We start from the raw sequence: 20,322 nt of genomic DNA, 5'->3' as shown, positions 1-20,322 counted from the left end.
TGAATTCCGCCGAAGGGAACCCGATACCCGTACTCGATTGAGCCGGCTTCGGGGCCCCATCCTTTATCGTCGATGTAGAGCTTGCCGCGACGACTTTTGGTCATCCGGCCGATCACGTATCCCTTGAGTCCTTCAGAGCAGCCCTTCAAGAACTCGACACCATCGTGCGATAGCCCCACGGTGGGCGCCAACTGTCGTGGAATTATCACGTCAGATGTCCTTGTGAAAGGACTTAGTCGTGGAGCCATCGCAACGGGTTAGCTTGAAGGGGTTAAACCGGACAAGGGACACGGGAGTTTTATACTAGTTCGGCCCCTTCGATGAAGGTAAAGCCTACGTCTAGTTGTGATGGAATTATGAGGATCTCGATAACCAGGGAGCAAAACACGCTATGCCTGGCTCTCGAGTTGTTGTTTCTTGTCCCTAAACTGCCGCCGGGTCGTCCCCTTATATACCCGGGTTGACGCCCAGCCGGTTTACAGAGTCCCGAGGCCGACTCATACAAGTGTTCGGCTCGGTCTCTCCTTTCCTTATCTTACAATACAAGCTATACGACTATGGCGGTTTACCACAACGGCCCTAATCCGCCTTTGGGCTCTGGGCCTCTAAGCTTCATAGTAAAGCGCCACCTTCCGGGTCTTCGTGGGCTTCAATACAGTTGAGTGTGAACCGGCCCCCTCCTGGGGCGGTTTATACTCAGTAATTATATCCCCAACAGGTATGCCAAGCGTCGCCCGTTTGGTGGGCTTGGAACCCTATACACATCGTTTGGGACTGTGAGCGATACCCCGGTTTGCACAAACATACTTCTTCCCATAGGTTTCTTAATAGTGGAATCCGCGATATGCAAATCTAAAGAACAATCATTAAATTCAGTTTTTGGAATCATGGAAATACTTGCACCCGAATCACACAAAGCATGGCACTCGTAATCTTTAATTATAATCTTAATAGTAGGGTTCCCTCTTATCATAAAGCTTTCTAGGGATAGAAACTTCCAACTCAAGTTTTTCTTCAAAAGATTTTCATCATAGCATCAACAATATGTTTAGTAAAAGCTTTATTCTGAATATAAGCATGCGGAGAATTGAACATGGATTGCAACAAGGAAATACAATCTATGAAAGAACAATTATCATAATTAAAATTCTTGAAATCTAAAAGAGTGGGTTCATCACTACTTAAACTTTTTGATGTAGGGTAGAACCCTAGATGCATGATATTTCACGATTGGAGCGGATCCCATGAGAAACACGAAGAACACGAGGGGAAACACGAGAGGATTCACACAAACCAACAAGATTCGATTACACATGTGCTAGATCCTTGAAACACAAAGAGATACATGATCCACAATCAACAAAGGATGATACAAGTAGCAAGTTCTTCTCCGTGAGGTTGTCTTGAGGGGTCTTGCCGTGAGGGGTCTTGAATCCACTTGGGGGATCTTCTCCGTAGAGGTCGTGAACTTCGATGGAGAAGGGTTCAAGTGGAGAGCAAAGCTTCTCAAATGAGCTACTATTTGCTAACCCTAAAACGTAGGTAGAAGAAGAGTATTTGTAGTCTAGTGGACGAAAGGGTACATGGGCCTCGGCCGGAGTCACCGTGCACAGGCAGGGCCGGAAGTTCCGGACGAGGCCGGATGTTCTGGGTGCCGGAGGTTCCGGGCCAAGGTCCAGGGAGGGCCTGGCCTAATCAGAGAGTTGGCACGGTGGGAGCTGGGCTGGCGTCCAGGGCTCGGAAGGTCCGGGCAGGACGGAGGTTCTGGGGGCCGGATGTTCCGGGCCAAGTTCCGGCTGGTTTCGGGCTAACCAGAGAGTTGGCATGCCCGGGCTCGTCTGGGTCATAGGTGGATGGAAGTCCAGGGACGGCCGGAGGTTCCGGGCTCTGGCCGAAAGGTCCGGGCCAAACAGAGAGTTGACGCTTGTTCCTTCTTCCTCAGCTCTTGGCGCCGTGGCTTGTGTGTTGTACCTGATTACACATGGTATTTTTAACTTAGGCAGTAGCCATGACTCACTGGAATGTAAGGGGAACTCAAGTAGGAGAGATGTCTCCTTGGATTGAATAGCATGTGCTCGAGCTCTTGTCATGGGTCCACTTGGAGATTGGGTAGTTGAGGTAGTGTCCATGGGGATGATCGTGGGATGCTCCGCATTATCTCCTCCCCCCTTGGGAAAGATCCGACCTCAGATCGAAAGCCTCATCACCATGATAGGGAGAGAGATCCTTGATGTTGAAGGCATCGCTCACATTGTACTTGGCACGCGAGAGATTGACCTGGTATGCATTGTTGTTTTAGCGTGGTAGCACCTTGAAGGGTCCGTTGGCTCGAGGTAGAAGCTTGGACTTGCGTTCATTGGGGAAGCGGTCCTTGCGAAGGTGTAGCGACATGAGATCTCCAATGTCCAATATCATGGGTTGCTTGTTGATGTTGAGCTTGGTCACGAGTCGTTGTACTTGGCGCTCGATGGTGTGCCTTGTATCTTCATGCATCTTCTTGAGGTAGCTCACTCATGCACTCGCGTCCATGTTGGTGCGCTCTTGTAGTGGTAGAGGGAGGATGTCCAAAGGGGACAATAGATTGAAGCCGTAGACGACCTCGAAGGGGGACATGCCGGTAGTAGAGTGTCTTGCACGGTTGTAGGCATACTCAGCGATGGGTAGACACTCGTCCCACTCCTTGATGTTCTTCTTGATCAACACGTGTAGGAGAGTGGATAGCGTTTGGTTCGTGACCTCTGTTTGGCCGATTTGAGGATGGTATGCCGAAGAAAACAAAAGCTTGATTCCGAGCTTGGCGCATAAGGTCTTCCAAAAGTAGCTTAGGAACTTGACATCGCAGTCCAAGACAATCGTCTTTGGCACTCCATGTAGATGCAAAATTTCCCTACAAAGAGGTTTGCAACATGTGAAGCATCATCTATCTTGCTGCATGGTATGAAATGACCCATCTTAGAGAATCGGTCCACAACAACAAACACAGAATCTTTGCCATTTCTAGTTCTAGGAAAACCAAGCACAAAGTCCATACTAATATCTTCCCATGGGTGATATGGAATTGGAAGTGGCATACAGAGACCATGGGATTGGGCTTTTGACTTAGCTTTGCGACATGTCGAGCATCGGTTGGTGAAACATGAGACGTCGCAGAACATCTTGGGCCAAAAGTAGTTCTTGGAGAGCGTGGCAAATGTCTTGTCGCGTCCAAAGTGCCCCATTAGTCCTCCTCCATGATCCTCTTGCAAAAGTAACAAACGAAGAGAAGACTCGGGGATACATAGTTTTCTAGCTCTCATAATATAATCATCCTTGAGGTAATAGTGTTCCCAAGATATATTCATCAGACATTTGGCATATGGAATAGCAAAAGTAAGATCATGTGCATACAAGTCTTTTATGTGCTCAAAGCAAATGGCATTCAATTGAGGTTTGGTAACAAGCATGCATCTATGGGAAAGCACATCCACCACAACGTATCCCTTACCTTTGATGTACTTGATGACATAAGGAAATAACTCAATGAATTCACTCTATTTAGCATGACGCTTGTTCAACTTAGTTTGACCCTTAAGATACGTAAGTGTTTCATGATCAGTGTGAAGAATGAACTCATGAGGGCGGAGATAATGCTCCCAAACATGCAAGACTCTAACTAAAGCATATAGCTCTTTGTCATATATGGGGTAATTGAGTTGCGCTCCGAAAAGTTTTTCACTAAAGTAAGCTATGGGGCACTTCTCTTGCATCAACACACCTCATATGCCATAACCGCTAGCATCGCAATGTATCTCAAATGGTTTATCAAAGTTGGTTAATGCAAGCAAAGGGGCATGTGTAAGCAAATTATTAAACTCATTAAATGTGGTATCTTGGGATGGTCCCCAAACAAAAGGTGCATTCTTCTTACTCAAGGCATGTAAAGGTAAAGCAATGTTGCTAAAATCCTTCACAAATCTACGATAGAAACCGGCTAAACCAAGAAAACTTCACACTTGTTGCAAATTTGTTGGTTGGGGCCAAAATTTAATAGCATTGATCTTATATTCATCTACATGCACACCCTTAGAAGATACTACAAAACCCAAGAAAACAAGCTCATCAACACCCAAAAGGCATCCGTCCATATTAGCATAAAGTCGCTCTTTCCTAAGGGTTTGCAAAACGGTTCTAAGATGGGTGACATGATCTTTGAGGGATTTGCTAAAGACAAGAATATCGTCAAAATAGACCACAACAAATACGCCAATGTAGGGGCGAAGAACAAAATTCATGACTCGCATGAAAGTACCGGGTGCTTCAGATAAACCTATTGGCATAACAAGCCATTCATATAAGCCAAATTTGGTCTTAAATGCGGTTTTCCATTCATCACCTTCTTGGATGTGTATTTGATAGTAGCCACTTTTAAGGTCAATCTTAGAGAAAATTGTGGCTCCGCTAAGTTCGTGTAGCAAGTTGCCTAAGCATGGAATGGGGTAGTGACATCTAACCGTGATAGCGTTGATAGTACAACAATCGGAACACATGCGATATGTACCATCTTTCATGGGAACAAGGATTACCGGGATGGGACAAGGTCTCAAGCTTTCTCGTCCATGGCCATTGTCGATGAGTTGTTGTACTTGCCGTTGGATCTCCATGGTTTCCTCGGGATTGATGCGGTAGGGAGCCTTGTTAGGTAGAGGTCCTCCGGGATGAGGTCGATGCGGTGTTCGATCCCTCGAAGAGCAGGTAGTCCTGGAGGTAGCTCGTCGGGGAATACATCTTGGAACTCTTGCAATAGAGAAGACAACACTAAAGGTAGATTGTGTGAGGTGTTAGTTTTAGTTGCCTCGTCCTTGCACAAGAGGACATAGTGCATAACACTTGATGGGTTCTCACACACTTCTCTCATCTCACTTTTGGTTGCAAAAAGGACTAGGTTTTTCTTATCGGTCATCGCGGAGGCACTCAATTTTGGCTTGTGGCTGTCACTCTCTTTGTGGTGGCTCGTTGTATCACTTTTCTCTCCATGATGGATGGTGGCTTGCTTGTCGGCCATTACTTGACTTGGAGACATAGGTTGTAGCACATACTCCTTTCGCTTCATCTTGAAGCTATAGTGGTTTGTTCGCCCGTTGTGGATGATGCCTCAGTCGAATTGCCATGGTCGTCCAAGAAGGAGGTGGAAACGGACATCGGAACAACATCACACTCCAAAGTATCTTCATATGCTCCTATCTTGAAGGAAACTTGCACCATATGTTCCACTTGGATAGTGCCAGAGTCGCTAAGCCATTGGACCTTGTAGGGGTGGGGATGCTTCATCTTAACCAATTGGAGCTAGGAACATAGCTCTTCACTCGCCAAGTTATGGCAACTCCCTCCATCGATGATGACCTTCACGGACCTTCCATTCATGCCCGCCTTGGTGTCAAGATATGTCATCTTTGGTCCTCGTCTTGTTGATGTTGAAGTGTCAAGACCTTGGATACAATGAGAGCGGGGCTCAAATCTTCATCACAAAAGACTTGATCATCTTCATCTTCGTTCACTTGCCGGTGCATGGCCACTTGCTCAAGGGATTCCATTTCCTCTTCACTCATGGAGTCATAGGTTCCACCATCATTGAGGATCATGGTGTGCTTGTTGGTACACTCGAAGGACTTGTGGCCTCGGCCGCCGCATGTGAAGCACTTGATTGAACTTGTCTTGATTGTCTCATCGGTTGTAGTAGATGTTGATGAAGCTCCTCGGCTTGAAGTTGCTTGTAGTAGGAGGACGACTTGAGTATGTCAAAGTTTTCTTGAAGCTGGACTTGTCGTCGTTGCTTGGTGAAGCTTTTGTTGAGGTAGGAGTCATAGTAGTCGTTGAAGGTTGGTTCTAGGAGGATCCATAGGTCTTGGAAGTGAACTTGTCATACTTGAAGTCATCTTACACTTGGCGTTCCTCCTTGGTAGCTTGGTGCACTAGCTCGATGAGGTTGGAGTAAGGTTGGAAGTTGGCGATCTTCTTGATAGGATGGTTGAGTCCATTCAAGAAATGTGCCATCGTTTACTCATCATCTTTTGTGACATTGGCTCTTATCATGGCAATTTCCATCTCCTTGTAGTACTCTTCAATGGTTTTTGTTCCTTGCTTGAGGAGTTGGAGTTTCTTGAAGAGGTCGCGGTTGTAGTAGGTTGGCATAAAGCATGCTTGCATGACATCCTTCATTTGAGCCCATGTTGTGATGGGTGGTTCACCTCTTGCCTCACGGCGCTCAATGACTTGCTCCCACTGAATGAGGACATGGTCTTGGAATTCAAGGGATGCCATGGCGATCTTGTTCTCTTCATCATAGTTGTGCAAACGGAAGATTCTGTGTACGAGGGACTTGTGAGGAGCCTCCTACTGGATTGATACCTTGGTTCTCAAAAACTGAGGGAAATACTTACGCTACTTTCCTGCATCACCCTTTCCTCTTCAAGGGAAAACCAACACAGTGCTCACGAAGTAGCAAGGAGCGGGGTGCCAGGAGTCAGCCGCGGCTGCGGCCACCTGGTGGAATTCGAATCGACAAGGCAGGAGCCGAGGAGGCGCCGCTCACCACACGCGCGCCACGCGGCGCCCGCAGGCTAGGCCAGCCTGCCAGCTCAAGCACGTGACGGGACGTCACCGCGGGCTGGGGCCCGCCACTATAGGGCCTCGACCTGCACATGGATCTGCTACGGCTGAGGGAGGTGGTTACCCTTCCATGGCGCATTTACTGTGCCTATATCTCGAGGAATACATGGGGGTGCGCGGGGCGTGGGGCATAGTTAATCCCACGCCCCCACGTCACCTTGGCTTCGCCGAGCTGGGTAAAAAGAGGGGGAGGAGGAGGAGGGGCGGTAGAACACACGCGCGCCCCCTCCCACTCTCTCTTCCTCCTTTCGGCGCCGTTGCTGCAGTGCTGGAGCAGGCGGCTCCTTGGGTGGTGGACGAGGACTCGGCGACGTCCGGTCTTGGCCGGACCACGATGAGGACTTCGAGGAGCGGCGCCAACCTGGCGGAGGCGCGGGAACAGGGGCCGGCCCTTCTACGCCACGGCCGGCTACTGCACCCAGCGGGCATAAGCGCTGTCTTGCAGGGAGGTTCGGCAGCCACCCAACAAAGAAGGCCAAGCAGGCGGACACGACCAGGCGGCAGGAGGTCCTGAAGGTGGCCGCCGCCCGGAAGGGGCCCAAGCCCATGCCCTACATGTCCGGGTAAGCGTGCTTGCTGCCCTGACTTTATGTTTTTCTTCTCTCTTGGGGTGTTTTCTCATTTTTGCTCTCTTGCTGAGCAGGACAGCCTGCGCCACCCCAACTCAGAGAAACCAGAATGCCCCGTATTCCAGCCCAGAGATCGAGCAGAAGTCTTCTGGAATACGGCACTGCCTAGCATAGAACAAATCAACTCTTTATTATAGTCTATCTGGGTACAAGGCGATTACATCGGCACGGCGACACTATGCCTGCCACGGTTGCTCGATGCAAGCAACAGAACAACACGAAGCAGCGGAATGACAGCTAGTAGCGAAACAACGATGACGGTGGTGAACTCCACTCTGCAGGGACTCTGGCTGGAAAACTTATACTAGCTCGCAAACAAGGAATCCACGACAAACAAGCAATCAAATCCGGCAGACCCGCAAACAGGCATGACACACCTGGTCAGCACATTAAATGTACTTGCAAGCTCACATCAACCAAGAGCAATCAAGACAAACAACAACATGGCAATTACAGGTTAACTAGGATTAACATGATACTATCAGATCAATCATAGCATGAACAGGATGAACATGATACCGCTACAACACTATGAGCATGGCATGAACATACGAACATAATGATTCTACATGCAACATGATGACACTATCATGCACCAACTTACTCTGCTCGGGTTACCTCGTAACCATCACATGCATCACTTACCAACCTCGGACATCACATGATCATCTCAGGATCCAATCAAGCTTGGTATAAACAATACCATAGTAATCATTACATGACCACAACGAGCTTGATCTTTACCCGTGACTCTCGCATAACTCCACAAATATCCAACAACTCCGTATCCTCGATACCACGGTGATCTTCTCACGATCACATAAAGATCAACCAACTTATTTCGTCATCGAACTGGGGTTGTTATTAAGCAAATCATTATTATTACTATTAACCCATAGTGTGACCTACTACAAACCGAGCCCTTATCCGCAGGCGCGACTATTGATAGATTTAACACACACTCTGCAGAGGTAGTACACTGTACCCACACGACTGGACCCAAGGCCTCGCACTCCCATTCGGGTGGACCAACAGTGTTCTGGAAAAACCGATCTATTTCCCATGACACTCTCCCGGCCACTCCAACCAACTCCCCTTTGGGCTAAGTCATGGGTGGCCCCATGCCTACCATAGGCATCAACGACCAGCGTCATGGCAAAACATAAACGGTCCCAAACGGGGACATGGATCCATACAGCAACAATGGGCACACAAGGTTCATGTCCGCCTACCTGATCAGGGTAGCACGCGCCCATAACCTTCCCTCGTTGGAGGCACCGGTGAGAGGCATGACAATAGACCCAGTTAGGACCTTCCCTTAAAAGGCAAATCTGGTTGCATTGGTCAGCTCGATATGGTGGCATCATGACTCAGCCAACAATTGTTCCAGTTCATTTTAGTCCGGTTAAAATGAATGCAATATGCTAAGTCATTTGAAAATAACATGATGCAACTACGATGCATGAGCATGATATCAACATAAGCCTGGAGGTGCAACATAACTATCAACCACATCAACAATGAATCATATCCAACTGAGCATGGCATAATGATGAGCATGAATGTCACAAGTATAACATTACTCAAAGTATAACATGACCACTAGCATCAACGATAAATACCATGCAAGAACACATCAATAACATTACCGAGTAAGCACTTAACCAACTAACCGCAAAGGAACAATGCATACCAACGGTACTCGGCAGCCGACAATAGTGATGCACCGAAGAACATGACCAACCCAACATGTACTATTAGCAAGCATGAACATATGAAAGTAATACTAGCAAGTAGAACATGATAACCAGGTGCATATGAACATAGCATGAAAGTAAACATAGATCCATTGCATAACTGAAACAACAGTAGCAGTAGCAAAACAAACAGACAGTTTATTAAAGATTCAAGTTGAAAACCAATGCTACTGCATGGCTATCATGCAAATGGTGGTTGTGGCTTGCCTGGGGATGAAGAAAACTCCGGGAAGAAGTGCGGTGAAGCCGCGGAAAGATTCGCCGGAAAAGATTCTCTCTCGGAGGGGGTTGATTAGGGAAAGGGCATCAAGGTCATTTTCAGAATGTCAAAACATGGTGAAAATGGTGGGAAGAGAACGGGCTCGATGAGACAAAGATGTGGGCATTGGATTCACCTCAATCGGAGTCTTGAGCAAAAAGTTTTGGCCGTTCATTTTTTAGGCAAAAAAGAAACAAAAAGTATTTTTTCTGCTGCTAACCGACGAACGTTCACAAACTAAGGGTTTCAGCGCCGGCGGCTGAAAAAGGGAAAACGCCTTCTAAGAAAAACGTCTTTGCAAGAAAGTGTACTTCTAACAGAACATGCACAATAATATGCTTTTAATACATGGAAACATAGTTTTGCGGAATGCGCCTTCACAAATCCACGTCACCAGGCCAGGTCAACGCTGGGAGTGGATGAAAAGTGGGGTCCCTGGGACAAGGGCCCCGCTGGCAGGTCTTCTTCTTCCTCCCGCGTGGATGCATCGGGCTGAGTAGGGGAGCTCACCCCGACGAGGCTCGCCAGCGATCCGGACCACAATATGGAGCGTGCGACCTACCGGCGAGCTCGGCGCAGTGAGGCGGATCCCGTCCAGGTTGTAGAAGACACCGGGGAGCACCGATCCGAGAGGGACGTCGGCCGTGGTGGAGGAGGGCTTCGGGCTCTGGTGGAACTAGTGCTACGGTGGGGGGGAAGAGTGGACAAGACTACAGGGAGGTTCATCGGACTCTAGTGGATGCTCTAGAAGTGGAGAGGAGGAGGGGGAAGCACGGGTTTGTCGGAAGTGAAGCGAGGCTCGCCGACGACCATGGCGATAGAGGAGCTTGGGGAGGCACTCCACCGAGGTTCTGAGGGGCTGGGGAGGCAAAGGGGAGCAAGGTGAAGCTAGTGGAGTGCTCGGATGGGCTCAGGGCTAGCTATATATAGCCGGGGCGAGGATGGCCGAGCCGGTTGCCGTCGTGCACATCTGGCCGAAGCTCTGCCGGTCGCAGAGGTCACGGGGAGGCATGGGGAAGGCGACGAGGGAGAAGCGGACGAGGCACAGAGGTCACGAAGACGAGGTGGCGCTCGGGGACAGGGGAGGAAGAAGACACGAAGGTGGAAGACGACGCGGTCATGGGTAGGAACTGTTCGGCGACGGCGATGGCTCGCTGAGGAAGCAAACGGAGGGGGGAAGAGGTCCAGGAGGATGGCGATGACGAGGGTGAGCTAGGAGACACGCCCGTGCTCGTTGAGATGACGAGGAGGAGAGAGGCCCAAGCAAGAAGACGCTCTGGACGCGGCCAATGCATGCCAAAACGATGGTCACCGTGCAGGCTGGGATCAAGAAGACTCGAGAGGCTATCGTGTTATGTCCGGCGAAGAGTCCTTGCATCACTGAGCCCGAGGGAGGTGATGGATCAACAAGGCAGGCTCTGGATCGATGGGATTACTCCTCTGAAGTTTGTTGTATCCGAGTGAATCATGTTACAGTGTTCAACAACAAAGAGCCTGGTGCCAAATGAGTTATCTGGGGTGTTTAAGATAGGAAGGACAAGAATCCTGTGAAGTTTGGAGGGATTTGGACCAAGGCTTAATATAGTTGCTTTGCAACTGACCAAAATGGTCCAGAATCAAGATTATGATGATGCACTCAATTGGAGAAGCCACTTGAGCTGAAATTTGGCATGGCAAGGTTATTTAGCCATATGAAGAAGATTTAAAAGTTTCATGCCAAAATAGTACTTGCTTCACAAACATCCCCACTGACCAGAAACTTGCATTAGTTGGAGGAAAAATAGCTAAAGGAAATCATCCCAAATTTGGCGGAGAGGTGTTATATGGGTAGGAGCATGATGTGTTAATTTATCAAAATTAATGAATCAATATATATTATACTTGCTTCATAACCTGAAAATATTGTCAGAAGCAAAGATTTGAAGCTGTGCTCACATAAATGATTGGATAGGGCTGAAAGTTGGAGGAGGTCAATGAAATGAGCGCATGAAGGAGTGTGCAAAATTTCAACTCATTTGGATAACCCTAGCTAGCACTCCCTTCACAAAGGCTTCCCTCAGACAGGAACTTTGAAAAATCACTGAGGAAGATTGGCTAAGCAAATGAAGTTAAATTTTGGCACAGGGCAATTATTTGGACAAGGAAGGATGTCCAAAAAGTTTGGGCTCAATAAATCAAAGATAAATAGCACTAGCTTCACAATGTGCCATTTAGGGCAGGAGAGGAAAAGAATTATTTGAGGAATATTTTTGAACATGTCAAGCAAAAGTTTTGCCATATTTGAGGAAGATATGACCCAAACAATTTATGAGAATTATTTGGAATTTTTGGAGTGATGGATTCACAACCTAGGGCAAATAGGATAATTCCTTTATTAGAAAAGGAATATTCCCAATAAAAAGAATATTGGGATTTGGGCTAGGATGAAAATGACAGGGTCTAGGGATGGATTTGAGGATGACAAGCCACTCAGGAAAGAAAGAAGAGGTCATCTTCTTCAGCTTCTAGACCAGATAGCCACGGAAAAAGAAAACTCTGGCAAAATACTTAGAAAATCAAAAGAAAAAGAAAGGGCCAAAAATCAAGCTGTGACAAACCTTCCCCCCTTAAAGAAATCTCGTCCTCGAGATTTCGTTGCTCGGGGAAAAGTATGAATATATCTGACCTTAAAGAAACCGTTTCCAACTCGGGTATCATTTTTCCTTTATTGATGGTTCCCACTAAATTCTTCATCTGACTTACCTAACTGGCTCTGGGGTGGTTTGCTTCACTGTATCCACTTTTGACAGATCTTACCTCCCATGTTCATGCTTATACTAGCTCCATTTCTTTTCATATCTACTGACTTATCTAAGATTACCATGACTGTAATATATGTTTGTCTCACAAATCCTAGGGTGATTTCTGATGGCTGTGTCCCTACTGACAACCTTCCATGAAGTGGTGATCAGATTTTCCTGATGAACACTCATGCTCTAACTCCTTGCATTGGGTTTCTCCACTAAATGCAGGTCCTTCAGGTTCCAAATAGTGAGTTGAGGCATAGCCGTTTCTTGACAGATTCTGACTTACCACAGGAATTTCTAAATCATCCTGACTGACGGTGGTTCTAGCGGAAGAATTTGGTTCATGACAAGCTATCCTTTGGTGATTTCCATAATTGAGGGCACATGCTTCCAGACTGTTATTCCTCATACTAATTACTCATGATGTAGACATATCCATGGGGATAGTAGGTTGTGTGATGCTTTACCATGGTTGCCAGGGTCAACTGTTGAATGACCCCTTGGTGAATATTGATGGTGATCGGTTCACTGACTCAGACTGTCCGGGGTATCTGCACCATGTGGGTCTTGAAACAATTATCAGCCTTGCTCCTTCATTATTGCTTTCTTGCCTGGATCCTTGGCTAAAGAAGCGGGGTCATATTGTTTCTCTGTGTGACCATAGGTTCTGTCGGGTGTAATATTCTGTCAGGCGTACTCTTATCCACATCTTCTTGACATGGTAACCCATTAAATGGAAGGTTCATCACCTCTCAAGTTCGTACCATAGGGAAATGATCATCCGAACCCTTGCAAGAAATCGGCAAATAAATCAGTAGCCACCAAAACGGTTTTTCAGATCTGGGGCATTACTGAAATAACTCAACCACGGCTCGGGACGTCCGAAAAGCAGCTCAGAGCATGAGATCAGGTCGATAAGAAGAAAGTGGCAGCTCCCTAAGATAGCCGAAAAGCAGCTCAAGGCATAGGGCCACTGTCACAAAAAGAAACTCAACAGCTATACGAGACGGCCGGAAAGCAGCTCAAAACTCATGACAGTTGTTGAATAGAGAAAAATAAAATCGGCATCCACCCCAGAGGGCCAAAAATAGCTGAAATCACAGGCATGGTGCCGTTACTGGTGAAACAAGACTAGGGCTCATCGGGATCATATTCCAGGTTCACAGGTACTTGTACTGAGCTCACTGACGTAGTCAATCTTCACAATCGTTTGTCACATTGCGGTGTATACTAGCTTTCTTATCTTAACAATCCTCACATGGTTGTCAGACCCTCATCCAAGTGACTTGCAATACCTTGGTGGTATGCTTACCACATATATATGAGAATCTGATTCTCGAGGCAGACGTGTGTTCTGATTCATTCTTGCTTCTGACCAAATTGTTGCGGATCTGATTCTTGGGATTCACTGCCATATGCTGTCAATTGAGTGTGTACTATCTTGTACCAATGTCGTACTGAGGAAGATTGGATGACTTATGCTAGAAGCCATCAGACTATCTTGCTGAGGAAAACTGGGTATCGTGCTTCAGAAGCTTCCCCCCTTAAAGACTTGTTGGGGAATGACTGGGTACCTTATGCCGGAAGCTTTTACAGTTGCTTACTGCAGAAGACAGATCCTTGCACGAGAAGTCATCCAAGTATCGTACTGAGGAAGATAGATGAATCTTGCCTTGGAATCTTCTCGGGTAGTTTGCGAGTGAAGACTGGGTTGCTTACACCAGAAGCTTCTCATTGTGCTAAGCAGACTGATCTCCACAGATATATACCATCTTGATACTTCTGTTGTTGATTACTTGTATGAAATGAGGTTTTGCTGGACTATCCTCCTTTCTGAGTATATGGCACATCCTTGCTTTCTTCCAGGCATATCATGTTTCAAAATCATCCTCAATGAAGAAACAAACCTTGCATCTGACCCATACCTTTGACTGAAACTACACTGTTGGTCTTGCACACAATTTATCTTCTTGCTGATTTGATCATTTCTGCTATGAAGAGTGCACACTGAATCAAACTTGATTATCCATATTGTTGTGAGGAGTGCATACGAATGCAAACTTGATACCGACAGTCCATCCAGGATTTCTTTTGCATTCAGATGATATATTCCCAATTTCACTGCAGTCGGCTGAGAATCCATTCTGTTTAGCTGAGCTTCCAAATACTTGCATTCCTGGCTGATACTTCGGTTCCGCTGTCGTTTCACAAGCAACTTTAATAAGGGGAAAATATGCAATATTGAAGGCCCAAAAGAAAGAAGCAAAATAAACGACGAAAACGGAAGCACACAAGCATACTAATAATATAAATAATATAGTCAAGCAACATCACATATTACTACTACTCACACAATAATATGCATGCACACCTAAGCACACAAATCTCGTGGAAACTCTGGTATTACGATCTAATATGTTGTGGCAGTGTGCATGAAAGTGAATCCACGTGTGGAAGGAGTTGGCGTAACCAAGGCTACACCAAGCGATGTTGAACTATGGTTGCAACTAGATAGATACGGAGGCGAGGACGGACTTGGTGATCATGGGTCAAAACACAGAGGTCACGAACATATCATCATCAAGCGTACGGAAGGGAACCGTACACGTCCAAAGAATGGAATGACAGGGCAAGACAGGGGAGGAAAAGCAAGGCTTGATGGCATTGTCCTTTTCTGATAACAAAGATCAGTAAAGGTTGCCAAAGGGACAAGATGGATGGCATGATTCAGGATAGAGACAAGTCTAACACCGAAACGATATGGGTGGATGGCGGAAAGATATCGACGCGATACCTGAGCATAACTCCTGCAAATGGTGTCTAGAACACTCGGTACCAGGGCATCACTCTGCTGGGACAGAGATGACAACAAACACCGAAAAGCGGGAATGCTAAGAAGGAGGGTGGAGGTAAGGGATCGAAACTGATGCCACCTACACTCACAAGGTTAACCATTAGTGATAAGATAATGAGTCTATATGCATGCTATGCAACAAACAAATGCAGCAATCAAGTGCAACAAACCAACTAGGCTCTATACTACCCCATTCTAACGTTCGCGTGGGCTAGGGCATCCTACAACGAGGACTGCTCTGATACCAAGCCTGTGGCACCTCAGATCAGAGAAATCGGAACACCCCATATTCTATCCCAGAGATAAAGGAGAAGTCTTCTGGAATATAGCACTGCTTAGCATAGAACAAATCAGCTCTTTATTACAGTCTATCTAGGTACAAGGGGATTACATCGGAACGGCAACAGTACGCCTACCACGGTTGCTCTATGCAAGCAACAGAACAACACGAAGCAGCGGAATGACTACTGGCAGTGGAACGACGACGACGGTGGTGAACTCCACTCTGCAGGGACTCTGGCTGGAACACTTATCCTGGCTCGCAAACAAGGAATCCATGGCAAACCAGCAATAAAATCTGGCATGACCTGCAAACTGGCATGACACACCAGGTTAGTACATTGAATGTACTTGCAAGCTCACAGCAACCAAGAGCAATCAAGACAAACAACAGCATGGAAATTACAGGTTAACCAGGATTAACATGATACTATCAGATCAATCATAGCATGAACACGATGAACATGATACCGCTAGAGCACTACGAGGATGGCATGAACATATGAACATAATGATTCTTCATGCAACATGATGACACTATCATGCACCAACTTACTCTGCTCGGGTTACCTCGTAACCATCACATGCATGAAGCATCACTTACCAACCTCGGACGTCACACGATCATCTCAGGATCCAATCAAGCTTGGTATAAACATTATCGTAGTAATCATTACATGACCACAAGGAGCTTGATCTTTACCCGTGACTCTCGCATAACTCTACAAATATCCAACAACTCGGTATCCTTGATACCACGGTGATCTTCTCACGATCACATAAAGATCAACCAACTTCTTTCATCATCGAACTAGGGGTGTTATTAAGCACACCATTATTATTACTATTGACCCATAGTGTGACCTACTACGAACTGGGCCCAAATCCGTGGGCGCGGCTACTGATAGATTTAACACACACTTTGCAGAGGTAGTGCATTGTACCCACACCATGTGACCCAAGGCCTCGCACTCCCATTCAGGTGGACCAACGGTGTTCCGACAAAACCGATCTACTGCCCATGACACTCTCCCGGCCACTCCGACCAACTCCCCTTTGGGCTAAGTCATGGGTGGCCCCATGCCTACCAAAGGCATCAACGACCAGCGTCGTCGCAAAACATAAATGGCCCCAAACGGGGACATGGATCCATACAGCAACAATGGGCATGCAAGGTTCATGTCCGCCTACCTGATCAGGGTAGCGTGCACCCATAACCTTCCCTCATTGGAGGCACCAGCGAGAGGCATGACAATAGACCCAGTTAGGACCTTCCCATAAAAGGAAAATGTGGTTGCACTGGTCAGGTCGATATGGTGGCACCATGACTCAGTAAACAGTTGTTCTAGTTCATTTTAGTCCGGTTAAACTTGAATGCAATATGCTGAGTCATATGAAAATAACATGATGCGACTATGATGCATGAGCATGATATCAACATAAGCCTGGAGGTGCAACATAACTATCAACCATATCAACAATGAATCATATCCAACTGAGCATGGCATAATGATGAGCATGAATGTCACAAGTATAACAGTACTCAAAGTAGAACATGACCACTAGCATCAACGATAAATACCATGCATGAACACATCAATAACATTACCGAGTAAGCACTTAACCAACTACCAGCAAAGGAACAATGCATACCAACGGTACTCGGTAACCGACAATAGTCATGCACCAAAGAAAATCACCAACCCGACATGTACTATTAGCAAGCATGAACATATGAAAGTAATACTAGCAAGTAGAACATGATAACCAGGTGCATATGAACAGAGCATCAAAGTAAACACAGATCCATCGCATAACCGAAACAACGATAGCATTAGCAAAACAAACAGAGAGTTTATTAAAGATTCAAGTTGAAAACCATGCTACTGCTGTCGGCATTCAGGATATGGGGGTATCCAGCCTTGCATGCCTGCGGCCCACCACGTGGCTCCATCGACGGCCTAGTATGGCCCGGCTTGAGCATCAACAACTCAAGACCCTCGCGAGGGGCCAAGCCTTGTGAGGCGGACGACGCCAAGATCCTCGAAGGGATCGGCCTCTTCAGGCTGGCTCTCGAGGGGCGGAGAGTTCAATGTAAGGTATACCTCACGAGGCTCAGTTGACATGAGCCAGGACAACCAAGGCCAGGAAGGCGCTAGCGGGTGCCAGCATGCACAGAGCGCGGGTTTCCTCTTCGGTGCAAGGAAGGCAAGCCACAGGCATGGAGTCTCGAGGAATCAGCCAAAGGTTTCCATTCTGGTGCAACAAGACCAAGAACGCCAGGACGGCAGGACGGAGGTCATCACCGAGCCCACCGCAGCGTCACGACCAGGGGCTTTTCGCAGGCGAAGACCACTTTAGTCAGGATAAGTTGTACTACTTGTCCCCTTTCAAATCCTGCCGTTGTGGGATCCCTTCCCGCCAATATTTGGGAAGAGGACCAAGGCCACTATAAATAGGACTTAGCCACCACCATAGAGGGGCATCTGATCTGGTTCACATCCCCTCAGCTCGATCGAGCTCAAGAACACCTCACCTCCTTAGGCCTGTTCATCCATTGTACTACTTCATCCTCAGCCCTCCGAGGCAATCCACCAAAACGCTGGAGTAGGGCATTACACCGCAAGGTGGCCTGAACCAGGATAAACTATTATGTCTCTTTATCTCTTCGAGCTCGTCGCGCTAGGCTTAGGAGAATCGCGAGTAGGCAGGCTGGGTAGGTTGAGATATCCACACGCACCCCAGAGTTTGAACCTCTCAAGGGTTTGTGGAACCTGTAATCCAACAACTGCATGGCTATCATGCAAATGGTGGTTGTGGCTTGCCTGGGGATGAAGAAAACTCCGGGAAGAAGTGCGGTGAAGCCGTGGAAAGATTCACCAGAAAAGATTCTCTCTCGGAGGGGGATGATTAGGGCAAGGGCATCAAGGTCATTTTCAGAATGTCAAAACATGGTGAAAATGGTGGGAACAAAATGGGCTTGACGAGACGAAGATGTGGGCATTGGATTCGCCTCAATCAGAGTCTCAAGCAAAAAGTTATGGCCGTTTGTTTGTTAGGCAGAAAAAGAAACTAAAAGTATTCTTTTCTGCTGCTAACCGGCGAACATTCACAAACTAAGGGTTTCTGCGCCGGCTGCTGAAAAAGAGAAAACGCCTTCTTAGAAAAACGTCTTTGCAGTAGTGAAAGCGTACTTCTAACAGAACATGCACACGAATACGCTTTCAATACATGGAAACATAGTTTCACGGAATGCACCTTCACTAATCCACGTCACCAGGCTGGGTCAACGCGGGGAGTGGATGACAAGTGGGGTCCACGGGACGTGGGCCCTGCTGGCAGGTCTTCTTCTTTCTCCCGCCTGGACGCATCAAGCCGAGCAGGGGAGCTCACCCCGACGAGACTCGCTAGCGATCCCGGCCACCATTTGGAGCATGCGACCTACCGGCGAGCTCAGCGTGGCGAGGCAGATCCCGTCCAGGTGGTAGAAGACGCTGGGGAGCACCGAGCCGAGAGGGACATCGGCCGCAGCGGAGGAGGGTTTTGGGCTCTGGTGGAACTAGTGCTACGGTGGGGGAGAAGAGTGGGCGAGATGACAGGGAGGTTCGCCGAACTCTAGTGGATGCTTTGGAAGTGGAGAGGAGGAGAGGGAATCACGGGTTCATCGAAATCGAAGCGAGGCTTGCCGGTGACCGTGGCAACAGAGGAGCTTGGTGGGGCACTCTGGCGAGTTTCTGAGGGGCTGGGGAGGCGTAGGGGGGCGAGGTGAAGCTGGTGGAGTGCTTGGATGGACTCGGGGCTGGCTATATATAGCCAGGGCGAGGATGGCCGAGTCGGTTGCTGCGGTGCATGTCCGCTAAAGCTCTGACGGTCGCAGAGGTCATGGGAAGGCACGGGGAAGGCAACGAGGGAGAAGCGGACGAGGCGTAGAGGTCAGGGAGACGAGGTGGCACTCAGGGACACAAGGAGGAAGAAGACACGAAGGTGGAAGACGACGCACTCGCGTGCAAGAACTGTTCAGCGACAGCGACGGCTTGACGAGGAAGCAAAAGTGGGGGAAGAGGTCCAGGAGGATGGCAACGATGAGGGTGAGCTGGGAGACACGCCCGTGCTCACTGAGACGACGAGCAGGAGAGGGGCCCGAGCAAGAAGATGCTCTGGACGCGGCCAGTGCGCCAAAACGGTGGTCACCGTGTAGGCTGGCAGCAAGAAGACTCGAGAGGCTGCCGTGATATGTCTGGTGAAGGATCCTTGCATCATTGAGCCTGAGGGAGGTGATGGATCAACAAGGCAGGCTCTGGATAGATGGGATTAGTCCTTTGAAGTTTGATGTATCAGACTGAATCATGTTACAGTGTTCAACAACGAAGAGCTTGGAGCCAAATGAGTTGCTTGGGGTGTTTAAGATAGAAAGGACAAGAATCATGTGAAGTTTGGAGGGATTTGGACCAAGTCTTAATATAGTTGCTTTGCAACTGACCAAAATGGTCCATAATCAAGATTATGATGATGCACTCAATTGAAGAAGCCACTAGAGCTGAAATTTTGCATGGCAATGTTATTTGGCGATATGAAGATGCTATAAAAGTTTCATACGAAATGGACATGCCAAAATAGTACTTGCTTCACAAACATCCCCATTGACCAGAAACTTGCAATAATTTTAGAGGAAAAATGGCTAAAGGAAACGATCCCAAATTTGGTGGAGAGGTGTTATATGGGTAGGAGCATGATCTGGTAGTTTATCAGAATTAAAGAAGCAATATAAATTATACTTACTTCATAACCTGGAAATATTTCCAAAAGCAAAGATTTGAAGTTGTGCTCACATAGATGATTGGATAGGGCTGAAAATTGGAGGAGGGCAAAGAAATGAGCACCTGAAGGAATGTGCATACTTTCAACTCATTTGGATGACCCTAGATAGCACTTCCTTCACAAAGGCTTCCCTTAGAGAAGAACTTTGAAAAAATACTGAGGACAGGGAAGGATGTCAAAAAAGTTTGGGGTCAATTGAGCAAACATAAATAACACTTGCTTCACAATGTGCCATTTAGGGTAGGAGAGGAAAAGAATTATTTGAGGAATATTTTCTAACATGGCAAGCAAAAGT

The sequence above is a fragment of the Triticum dicoccoides genome, chromosome 1B (assembly GCF_002162155.2).
Source record: "Triticum dicoccoides isolate Atlit2015 ecotype Zavitan chromosome 1B, WEW_v2.0, whole genome shotgun sequence".
NCBI classification, from domain to species: domain Eukaryota; kingdom Viridiplantae; phylum Streptophyta; class Magnoliopsida; order Poales; family Poaceae; genus Triticum; species Triticum dicoccoides.
Note: the sequence above shows the minus strand (reverse complement) of the source record.